The sequence below is a fragment of the Marmota monax genome, unplaced genomic scaffold (assembly GCF_021218885.2).
Source record: "Marmota monax isolate L192 unplaced genomic scaffold, Marmota_monax_Labrador192_F-V1.1 WCK01_AAM20220418_F8-fsc00062, whole genome shotgun sequence".
In the NCBI taxonomy this organism is placed as follows: domain Eukaryota; kingdom Metazoa; phylum Chordata; class Mammalia; order Rodentia; family Sciuridae; genus Marmota; species Marmota monax.
This window is the reverse complement of record NW_026695221.1, coordinates 7,373,273-7,383,581: the sequence shown is the minus strand read 5'-3', so window position 1 is coordinate 7,383,581 and position 10,309 is coordinate 7,373,273.

Sequence of the window (10,309 nt, the reverse complement as noted above, 5' to 3'; positions counted from 1 at the left end):
AGTATCTTCTTGTTACCTTGATACTGTGTCATCTTTATCCACACAATGGTCCTTCCTTCTCTACAGAGGGAGGTGATTCCCTTCATCATCAAAATCAACCCCTCCACCTCCTCACCCAAGTCCCTTCACCTCTCCACCCAGTTCCCTCCACCTCCCACCCACGTTTAGAGTTTTGTTGTTGTTGTTGTTGTTGTTGTTTTGCATCTGTTTCTTTTTATCAGGTAACAAGAATTTTTTCCTAGTTATAAATGTATCTCAATTGCCATCATTCTTAAAAAAAAAATTTCCCTATCATACTAACATATAAAATAAGTAGCCTTCTTTTTACAATTATCCAAAAGGAGGATGTTAATATTTTGGCCTCAGTGTTCTAACTACCAATTTCCTGAATTACAACTTCTTTCCCTGACATCTGGCTACTCCAATTTGTTAAACCCTTTGACTGCTTTAGGTTTCTTCTATATTTGGGGTTCTGGTAACTCTGGCCTGACACTTTTGTCCAATGTTCTGACTCTAGTTTACTCCTCTTTCCCTTTCTCCCTTGGAGATTATGCCCACTGTATGCTTCAATTATTTTCATTGGAACAATTCCAAAATCTATATTTGTCATCCTCTTATCCTTAATTTTATTATTATGCCTACAACTGTTCATCAGTCATCTTATCAGGGAAGGTTCTCAGAAGTCTTGAATTTATCAGCTTTCAGTCCAGATGTACTGCCCTTAATTCATAGTTCTCTCTTCTTCTTCCTGGGATTTTATTATTATTATTATTATTATTATTATTATTATTATTCCTGTTCTTATTAATGATTCCCTCAAGTAGACACTTTGGAGTCATCTCATACTTTTTTCTTCTGGACACATAGCCTGTCGTGTTTCCAAGTAAGCCTGGAACCCACAGGTTTGAAATACTGCTCTTAGAATAACATCAGACCTACATATGATGGTTATTGGTTCATAATGCCATGGGAAAATAAGACGGTCCAGTGAGGATGTGTACACAAAACATCACGTTCTCAACCTAGCCAGCTGCCCTTCATTCTGAGATGGGCTCTGCCTGCCTTTCCATGTGTTAATGCAGTCTTCTTTTCACACAGTAGGATTCACAGTTTATAGCTTGTTTTTAATATTGATATGTGACAAAATTCCATAAGGTTTTATTTCTTTAATGATCTATTCAATTTAAAAGGGTTGTGCTATAGCTCAGCAATAAAACATTTACCAAGCATGCACAAGACTGTGGTTTCTGTCCCCAACATGAAAAGCACAAAAATAAAAGTAAATAGATAAATAAATACCAAGCAATCTCCCCTATAAATACCTTAAATGCAGTTTTCCTCATTCTTTCTATTTTCATTACTACCAAACAGTTCAGTATTTTATTCTCTTTTTCCTTGATAATTACAACTTCCTGAGTAATTTGCTGTCTTCCAAGCCTTTGCTATATTCCAGATATTCTTATGTATTGATGACTGTCAGAGAAAACTTCTGTAGCCATGTCCTTGGTCATATCCCTCTCCTTCTCAATACCACCACTAACACCAACAGCTATCATTTAACAACTGAGATTCAAGATCAATCAAGATGCAATATCCAGTACTGAGAGCTGTCTGTGGTCCCAGTACTGTGTTTCCAAACCTGACCTGGTTACTATGGCTCACTACCTTGTTTTATGGTCTTCACAGTGTTCATCAACATCTGGAATCCTCCAAATACATTTACTTCTGTGTTTACTGTGTTTTTCCCACACATACACTAAAATAGAAGTTATTTGAAGGAAGGAATTTAATTTTTGCTCACTATGGATTTCTATGGGACTCTTCCACAATTATAGGTTTTCTGTAACTATTGCAAAGAGAAAAAAAAAGAACAAAGAAAAAAACTAAAATCTTTCTTACTCCAGATACCTCACCTTAAGTCAGTGGTTTTAAACTAGAGATGATTTTTTGTCTCCAAAGTCAGATAGTGTGCATGTTTTTCCATTCTACAGCAGCAAACGAAACAGTCCAGTTGCATGCAGGAAAATTAGCACCAAAATGTTCTCTTTAAAGGAAAAAATGTATCATTTGATGATCACAGGCCATGGGGGAAGGAGCCTTCTGATCTCCCCACCAGCAGTCACTAGAAGTTTGATAAGTTATAAGGAAAAATATGCAAAATTGGTGAAATGAGACTATAGAGAAGGGGACAGCCTAAGAGAAGAGACTATTGTTGTGGAAAAGCAACCCTTCAGCAAAAGAACTCAGAATGAATCAATTGTCAATTTAGCTGAAGTATTTGTGAATGGAATGCTTTCTATTGAATGAATGAGCCCAATTCCATTATTTACAAAGTCTGACTCAAAATGGGATGAGAGATATGAACATGATCTAACTGATCAAGGACTGCACATGTTTTCCCTCTTGTCACCCACAGTCATTTTGGTTTTACTCTGTCACTTAGACATTAGTAAACCACAGGTCTTAGGAGAAATCCAGTCATTTACAATCTGACTAGATATCGTCCATCAGCTATTTTCCACACTGATGAGCTTTTTGATCGTAGGTCTAAGGTCTTTAGGTCAATGAAAACCCTTCTACTTTCAGAGTCAGAGGAATCTTGTGGCACTTGGTTATAGAATCCTAGAATTCACTGGTCTAGAAAAAAAACACTGAGTTTTGTTCTGTTTCCTTTTTAAGGATGAACCAAATCCACCAAGATACAATGATTAAGAATTTTACTACAACTTTAGGAAAGAGACACACTTTGGTGCCACTTAGTCATGTGTTGCCAGGCCCCTCAAGTCTTATAATCAGAAAGGTCCATAGTTTTTTACTTTTTTCTGTTTCCCCCTCAACATTAGACCTATGAGACCCTCCTCTAACTTGTCCTCTTTCTCCTCTATGCAGCTGGCAGTACTGCTGACCCTAATTTTGGAAAGAAATACATAGTACAGAATGTACCCTAACAGTGCCTTCTATCTAATGCAAATTCTTTCTTAGGGAATAAATTGTATTTAAACAAAGATAGCCAGAAGTTTCACTTTAGCCTCATTCTCAAAATAGAGTTCTATTTACTCATCAGTCTTTCCAGGGATAAGTAAAAAAAGGCAGAGAAAATGCTGTACTATTATTAACACATTTTTGTACTCATGAAATTCAGATTGAATACATCTTTACTTGTCACCAAACAAGAAACATACATGTAAAGTGAAATTGAGTTCTCCCGGAAAATCCTGTCTGGATTTTCGTCCATCAGCTACAGAGTCTGTCTCACCTGGATCAAGACATCATATTGTCTTTCTTAAATCATGCCGCTAGAGGGAGTAAAACCCAGCAATCTGCAAGCTGATCCCCAGGCCAAAACAGCAAGGTTGGGTATTTCACCTTTCTCTTTAAACAAATTCTCCTTAGCTCAGTTGCCCCAGAAAAACACCAGCATCTGGTGTGCTGTGTTTATTCTGAGGTTACTAGTTCTAAAAATAGTTTTCTGAAAAATTGCCCTCTGGGCTGGGAAGCACACAGACAGAGTGGTGAGCCAATGAGTAGGAGGCTCTACTGCCTCAGGGGGACCCTGGAGGCCAAGTGTGGGGGACAAAAATGTACTCCAAGACCTCTCAGCAGGTTTGCATGGGAGGGCTGCAGGTGTCCATGAGGACCATGGCAGGCCAGCTCACTGATCCCTGCAGAAGTCTGACTGGAGCTGTGAGAATCCATGCTGAGCCCCAGAAGTAAGGAACCACAGTTGTGGAGGATGGCTCCTATCTTGAGGCTATGAGGCCCTCACCCTGGTGACATGGGAGGCATATACTGTGTCAACTCTGGATGAGAAATCTGCTTCATCAACATGGTGACAGTTGAAGGAGGCCTTACTAACCTCTGTTGGTCTTCCAGAGAGCCCAAGTATTGGGATAGAGAAAGCCCACATACATATTCCAAAGCTGGAGGGTAGGAAGAGTCAAGATATGATGACTAGTTTTCTTCTCCAAGTTCCATGTTTATCCATACTTCCAATTCCTAGTAGAATGTTATTATTTTTAGTGTCATTTCCATTTTTCTTTATATTATTTTCTAAAATCCCCTAAGGACCTAAAGTAAGGAAATTTCCCAGTACTTCTGTTCCTCTTAGAGGTATTTTGGATACTCCTTTGGATATCCCCAAACTGGACAAAGTTAGGAGCACCATATTCTTCCTCCTCAGGAACCCAGCCCTGTCTTCAATGTCTTTTCCTTTGTCCCTGTGTCATCTTATGGTAAAGAGTGCAACTTGACTAGTCTGTAAGAAAAGAGGAGACAGGCTAGCATGCAGCATTCAAGTCCTGGATAATGTTGCACCGGGAATGGGAGAGCGCAGACCCCACCCTCTAAAGAACCCGGCTGCTTCCCTTTCATCCAGACCCCAAGTCACACAGGAGCATCTCCTGCAGAAAACCTGTAAAGCAGGATCCTAGAGGATAAGCTTTTTTGTACTTCCCTGAGGAATTTATGGGAGATTTTAGTCAACTTGGACAGTGGAGATGTCTGAACTTCCAGTGTTATTGATAAAATATATAATTTCCAAACCTTTATGTTAAGACAAAGAATATCAGCCTGAGTATAAGAGAATTCTGGTTTAGAGTGACTGTTCTGTCCCTATCTAGCTCAGATTTTGGACAATTCATCGAAGTTTTCCAGACCTCAATTTCTTTATTTATAAAATGAGAATGTTAGATATTTTCTGTTGGATCTCTCTGGTTCAAAAGTTTCATGATTTCTGTCTAGAAAATGTATGGATTTGTCTACCTTGTCTAGCCCACTACCTAAAAGTCAAAAGACAGCCCTCTGGGGTAAAGTGCAACCCCAGGGAGCATAGCCCTACTGTGTAGGAGGAAACAAATTTAGAAGGAAGCAAGCTTCATTTATTCTGCCTGATATGGTTATCTCTCTGAGGCTTGTGCCCATGCAAGCGAGATGAGGGTACAGAGGAAGGGGAGGGGGACACGCTGTCAAATGTCAAATGTTTAGCAAAGGCTTTGAACTCTGACAATTGAGACTTCCGGTACCTTTTGTCTTATTTTTACAAAAAGGGAGAAGAGGGGGAGAGAAAAAGAAAAGCAGAGAGAGAGAGAGAGAACAGAAAATGTTTCAACTGTGAGACCATGGTCATGTAGGTTTCATGCAAACATGAGGCAATTGAGCTCTAAATTACTTGCAAGTAATCTGGACCCTTCTTTGGCTATCTTTTGAAATCTGTGGTTATAATTCTGAACTAACGCTGAATTTCAGCATGTCATGGTACCCTCGGGTGGCCATCACGCTTTGTCTACCTGCTGAGATGGAGCACAGATGATTCAACCTGCTGAGAATTGTGCCAGCATAGGATGACAGCATTCCTAAAGCTTCTGTCCTCAAAGATCAAATACTTGGTTGAAGGAAATAAGCCATATGCATAAATTAAGGAGCAACAATAAAATTCAGCAGTACAAAATATGATGCAGAGAAATGTTGTTGTTGTTGTTTTGGTGGGGGGCAGGTACTGAGGATTGAACTTAGGGGTGCTTGACCACTAAGCCCCATCCCCAGCCCTATTTTGTATTTTGTTTAGAGGCAATGTTTTATAAAGGTGAAATACACAGAAGGAAAACACATCTGTGAATACATTAGTCTAGGAAGGCTGATGAACAAGGTGCCAATGAATGAATATCGAAGTGGGTGTGAGTTTGTACGTGGTAGTTATATTTTGAATCATGAAAAAAAATCACATTTAGTTGTCAACCACCTTCTCTTCTACATGTGCCATCAATAGAGTACATAAAATCTACCATTCTGTGCTCCAAATCGTCACATAAAACAAGAAGAAGGACCAGTAAATTCTTGTTCATTTGAATTCCAATAATTGAGTGCAGGAAATTGGTGAGATGGCAAATTGATTAAGAATGAATCCTCCACACTTTGCCTGGGTATGACCACAAATAATGGCAAATGCTCAGGGCAAACTTTGTAGCCTTTCTCTGTGAACATAAGGCTAAGGGTATAAAGGCAATTTCAAGAACACCATCTCTGGAATTTTGTAATTGGCACTAAGTTAGTTGACTTCTCCATCAAGAATGCAAACTCAAAGGACAAGACTGTATTGTAAAAGAAGAGCTGATGCCCAGGAAGAATCTTTGGAACACCAATCAGGCTTGGATAAACATTGGCATCACAAAAGAAAGCTTGTCAGAAACTAGGCTGTCCAACAGAGAGGGCCTCATTTGAGACCAAGGAGGACCTGCCTGCCAACTGTCCTTGTTCGGGACACCCTCCCAGACTGCATGATGGAGAAAAAGGTTCTTAACCATTTCCTCTTGGAAATCACCATTGAATGCATGCCAGGCTATTCTATAATCTCTTCTCTCTGGAACTTGCCTATTGGATACATGAGAAGTAAAGTGCAGGCCCGATGGGAAAAAAATGGCAGAAACCATGGTTATTCTCCTAAACATTACATTCATCTGCCAATGGACGATGGCCCTGTGTCAGATCCTGTAAGTTCACAAGGATTTCTCGTTACAGGTAGCAAGAAAAGAAACCTCTGACGAAAAGCTGGAAGAGGGGGTTTCCAATGTGGTGGGACTTCTGGGACCCTATGAACCCTGTCAAAATATTTCACAGTCTCCTAAATTTTCCCTCAATAAGCAAGAGCAGAAACGAAAGAAATTCCCTGCTCTGGTTTTGCCCAGGCTGCCTATGGATTAAAAAATCCATGAGAAAATTCTTGGAACTTCAGTTTTCTATCCCCATCTTCATCCTGCTTCTTTACCTCCCCAACCCCAGAAAGAAAAAAAAATGAATAATTCACCAACTGAGGATGAGGATGAGGTGAATGGAGAGCAGGTTTGCTATCTGTAGAGAGGGTCCACCTGCCATTTTTGGGAGGGGAGCCGGAGGCACACCTGTGGGCTCCTCCAGAGCCCACTGCTCCATCCAGAGAGGTGGGAATTACAAGAGGGCCATGGAGGCTCATGAGGACAGGGGACATGACTTCAGAAGCCAGAAGTGGACCCCTGGCCCTGGGAAGCTCTAGTCACATGGATTATGTCCTTGCTCCTTTGTCTCCTGCTTTTGTGACCCTCCTGCCTGCTTCCAGTTCTGCCTTTATCCTGGGGAACCAGCTGCACCATGTAGGAGACACGGGCCCTGTCACGGCTGTCTCTAGTGTGTTATTGTTAGTGTTACATTACAAATCCCGTTTCCATGCCAGGGTCCCTCGGGGGTCATAACCAGGAGAGGCCATGACCCTGTCAATAAACAGAACCCCAATCCTTAATGTAACCAGTTTGCATTCACTGCTCCATGGGTTTACATATCAGATTGCTCTCCTAGGCGGAATCTTTTCAGAGAGGCGCCTTTGGAAGGGCAAGGTACAGGGCACATGGATGCAGATCGGATGCTGATCCCGGTGGCAGTTGAGAGTCAAGTGTAGGCATGGGGCTTCCCCAAAGCCCCCCACTTGTCAGACCATGCTATCCTAGGAATGTTACCACCCATCGGAAGTTTCTCTGACTCCCTCCTTGTTGACTTCTGTTTCTTTTTGAAGAGCCTCTACAATAGAGAGGCCTGAGTTGATTTGTCAGCTATTGAGAGCGGGTGAGTGGAAGAAGACTGAGCAAAGGGAAGCAGAGCGTGAAATACCCTGGCACAATCCGCTCCATGGGGAGACGGGGTTGATTTCAGCCCATTTGTAATCATTTTTGCAAATTAATCTGCCCAAAATAGTGTGTTTTTCTTTCCAAAGAAGAGCTAGTTGATGAATGGTGGATAGAACCAAGAGAAATAAGGAAAGAGAGAGAGAGAGGATGGACAAGTGAGCTGGGAGCCAAGGTGCTCCCTAGCAACTCGGGATGCTGAGGCAGGAGGATCGAAAATTCAAGGCCAGCCTCAGCCAATTAGAAAGACCCTCAGCAACTGAGCAACACTGTCTCAAAATTTAAAAAATTAAAAAATTGGGGATGTAACACCTCTATGGGGCATCCCTGGGTTCAATCCCTAGTATGAAGGAAGAAAGCAAAGAAAAAAGGAAGGAGAGAAAGAGAGAAGAAAAGAAAGAAAGAGGGATGGAAGGGAGGAAGAGGAAAGTAAGGGTCTAATATCTATTCATTCATTTGACAAATATTTTCTCAGCATCTACCCTATGCCAGGAACACAGGTCATACCTGTACACAAATGCCAGGCAAGTAAAAGAAATATAGAAGAGTCTGACCAGGGCTTTAGATAGGGGGCATTTTCTTTTTTTAGTCCTGCATCTAACATCCATGTATCTTAGACATTTTTTTTTTAAATCCAGGGTGCTTAACCACTGACCCACAGCCCCAGTCCTTTTCCTTTTTATTTTTATTATTATTTTTTTAAATTTTGAGACAGGGTCTCACTAAGTTGCTTAGGGCCTTGCTAAGTTGCTGAGGCTGGTTTTGAACCTGCAATCCTCCTGCCTCAGCCTCCCCAGACACTGGGACTACAGGAGTACACCACTGTGCCCAGAAGACACTCTTGATACTAACACTTGGGCCTACATAGCTGTCATTCTCCATATATCCCCTTTACGGGGTCTAATGACAAACACATTCTTAAATGTCTATTGTTGGCACTAGAGTACTGACTTAGAAAGATAAAAAAAGAGTAGTTCTAGACTCTGCCCGACAAACACAGCTTCAAACTTAACTACCGTTAACTTGGCCTGCTTCTAGGACACTATGAAGTGTTTATTTGGGTATGTAGATGGGGAGATGATGAGATAGTTGAGTTAAATGGGTGCTATTATTTCTGCTGAGTTAATTAGACTCAATTACAGATCTGGAAGGGACTTGCAGATGGAGCGTCCAATCCCTCCCCTTTAAATGGAGAAACCAAAGCCTGGAAGAAAAGGCATCTGTCCACAGTCACAAACTCAGCTCCTGGTCCTGTGAAAATTTGACAGAGAGTGGAGAAAGGGACAACAAAAGAGGACAGAATGGAGCCAAAGGACAGGAGCAGGTAACCAAAGACAATTTCTCTTTTTTTTTTCTGAGTCTGCTCAGGAACCCTAGATCTACAGAGCTTTGAGGTAAGTTGGACCAGTGACCTCTAATATGAGCCATCAAAGGCATGTGGTCACTAGAAAGAAGCCCTGGGGGCATGCAGTTTTGTTTACTGACATACCCCCAGCATTTAGGATGATGCCTGTGTACAGCAAATGTTCAGTAACTATTTATTGAACAAGAAGACATGCTCTGCAGGTCTTTCATGGTTGAGGATCAGAAATGGGGGAAGATAAAAAGGAGCACGAGTCCCTATTCATCAGAGCAGCTCTAAAGGTGTCTGCTGCACAGTTTCGGCTTCTATGTTCACATTCATTATCAAGAGAGATCTATTTAAAAGAAAAAAAAATGTCTGAGCCAGTGGCACCTACTCTGAGGTCTGTAATTACTGGGGCCTGCAGAGTTATTATACAAATCACCTGAATTTGTCTGTGGTCTCAGAAATAATACCATTCACACAAAACCAGCATGAATGTTTCTCAGATAAATGCATCTGAGGCTTAGATTAATAAAGATAAGCTCTCTTTTTAAATTACAAATACATAAAATACTTCTGTCATTGAGTGTTGGTGAATGAACAAGAGTATAAATACCATCATCTGTTTAATTCTTTTTATTGATACTCCAAAAGGGTCTCCCTGCCCATAAAGTTTGGAAATCCCTGCTCTGAACCACTCTGCCATTTCACAGATGACATTTTATACTTTTTCTGGAGAAAAGGAACTTGCCCACCATCCCTCAGCCCTTTGGTAGCAGAGCTGGGTATCAAATTCAGGTCCTGTCTTGTCCTTTTCCTACACAACATGCTCTCATGATGCATTTCCTAACACCTTGATCGGCAAGGAGCTACCAACTCAACTCAATTTATTTCTGAAATAGCACCACTGGCACACACAGAGTGCCAGACCTGTGCCCTTCCAGGCATCATCACCATCTCCTCACACAAACTTAGTGAGGCAAGTGCTATTATCTCCATCTTACAGATTTAAAAAGGTGGAGCCTGGAAGAGTTACAAAACCTTCACAAGGCCACAGAATTAGTAAATTGTAGAAAAACAGTCAAATTTGATGGCTCCAAAGCCCAGATCCTCATGCATTTCACTGTATACAACTAAAGAGTATGTGTTTATGGAAATCACTAGTAATCTGTTGAAATACAATTCAAGGACATCAAGTGGTAGCCCTCATTCATGCCAGCTATAGTCTCACAACTTCTGTGGACCAGGAGTGGCAGGTCCTCAGGGAGGCCACTAGAGGGTCATTTTTCAGATGGAGAGAGTGGATTCCCCTCAGGGG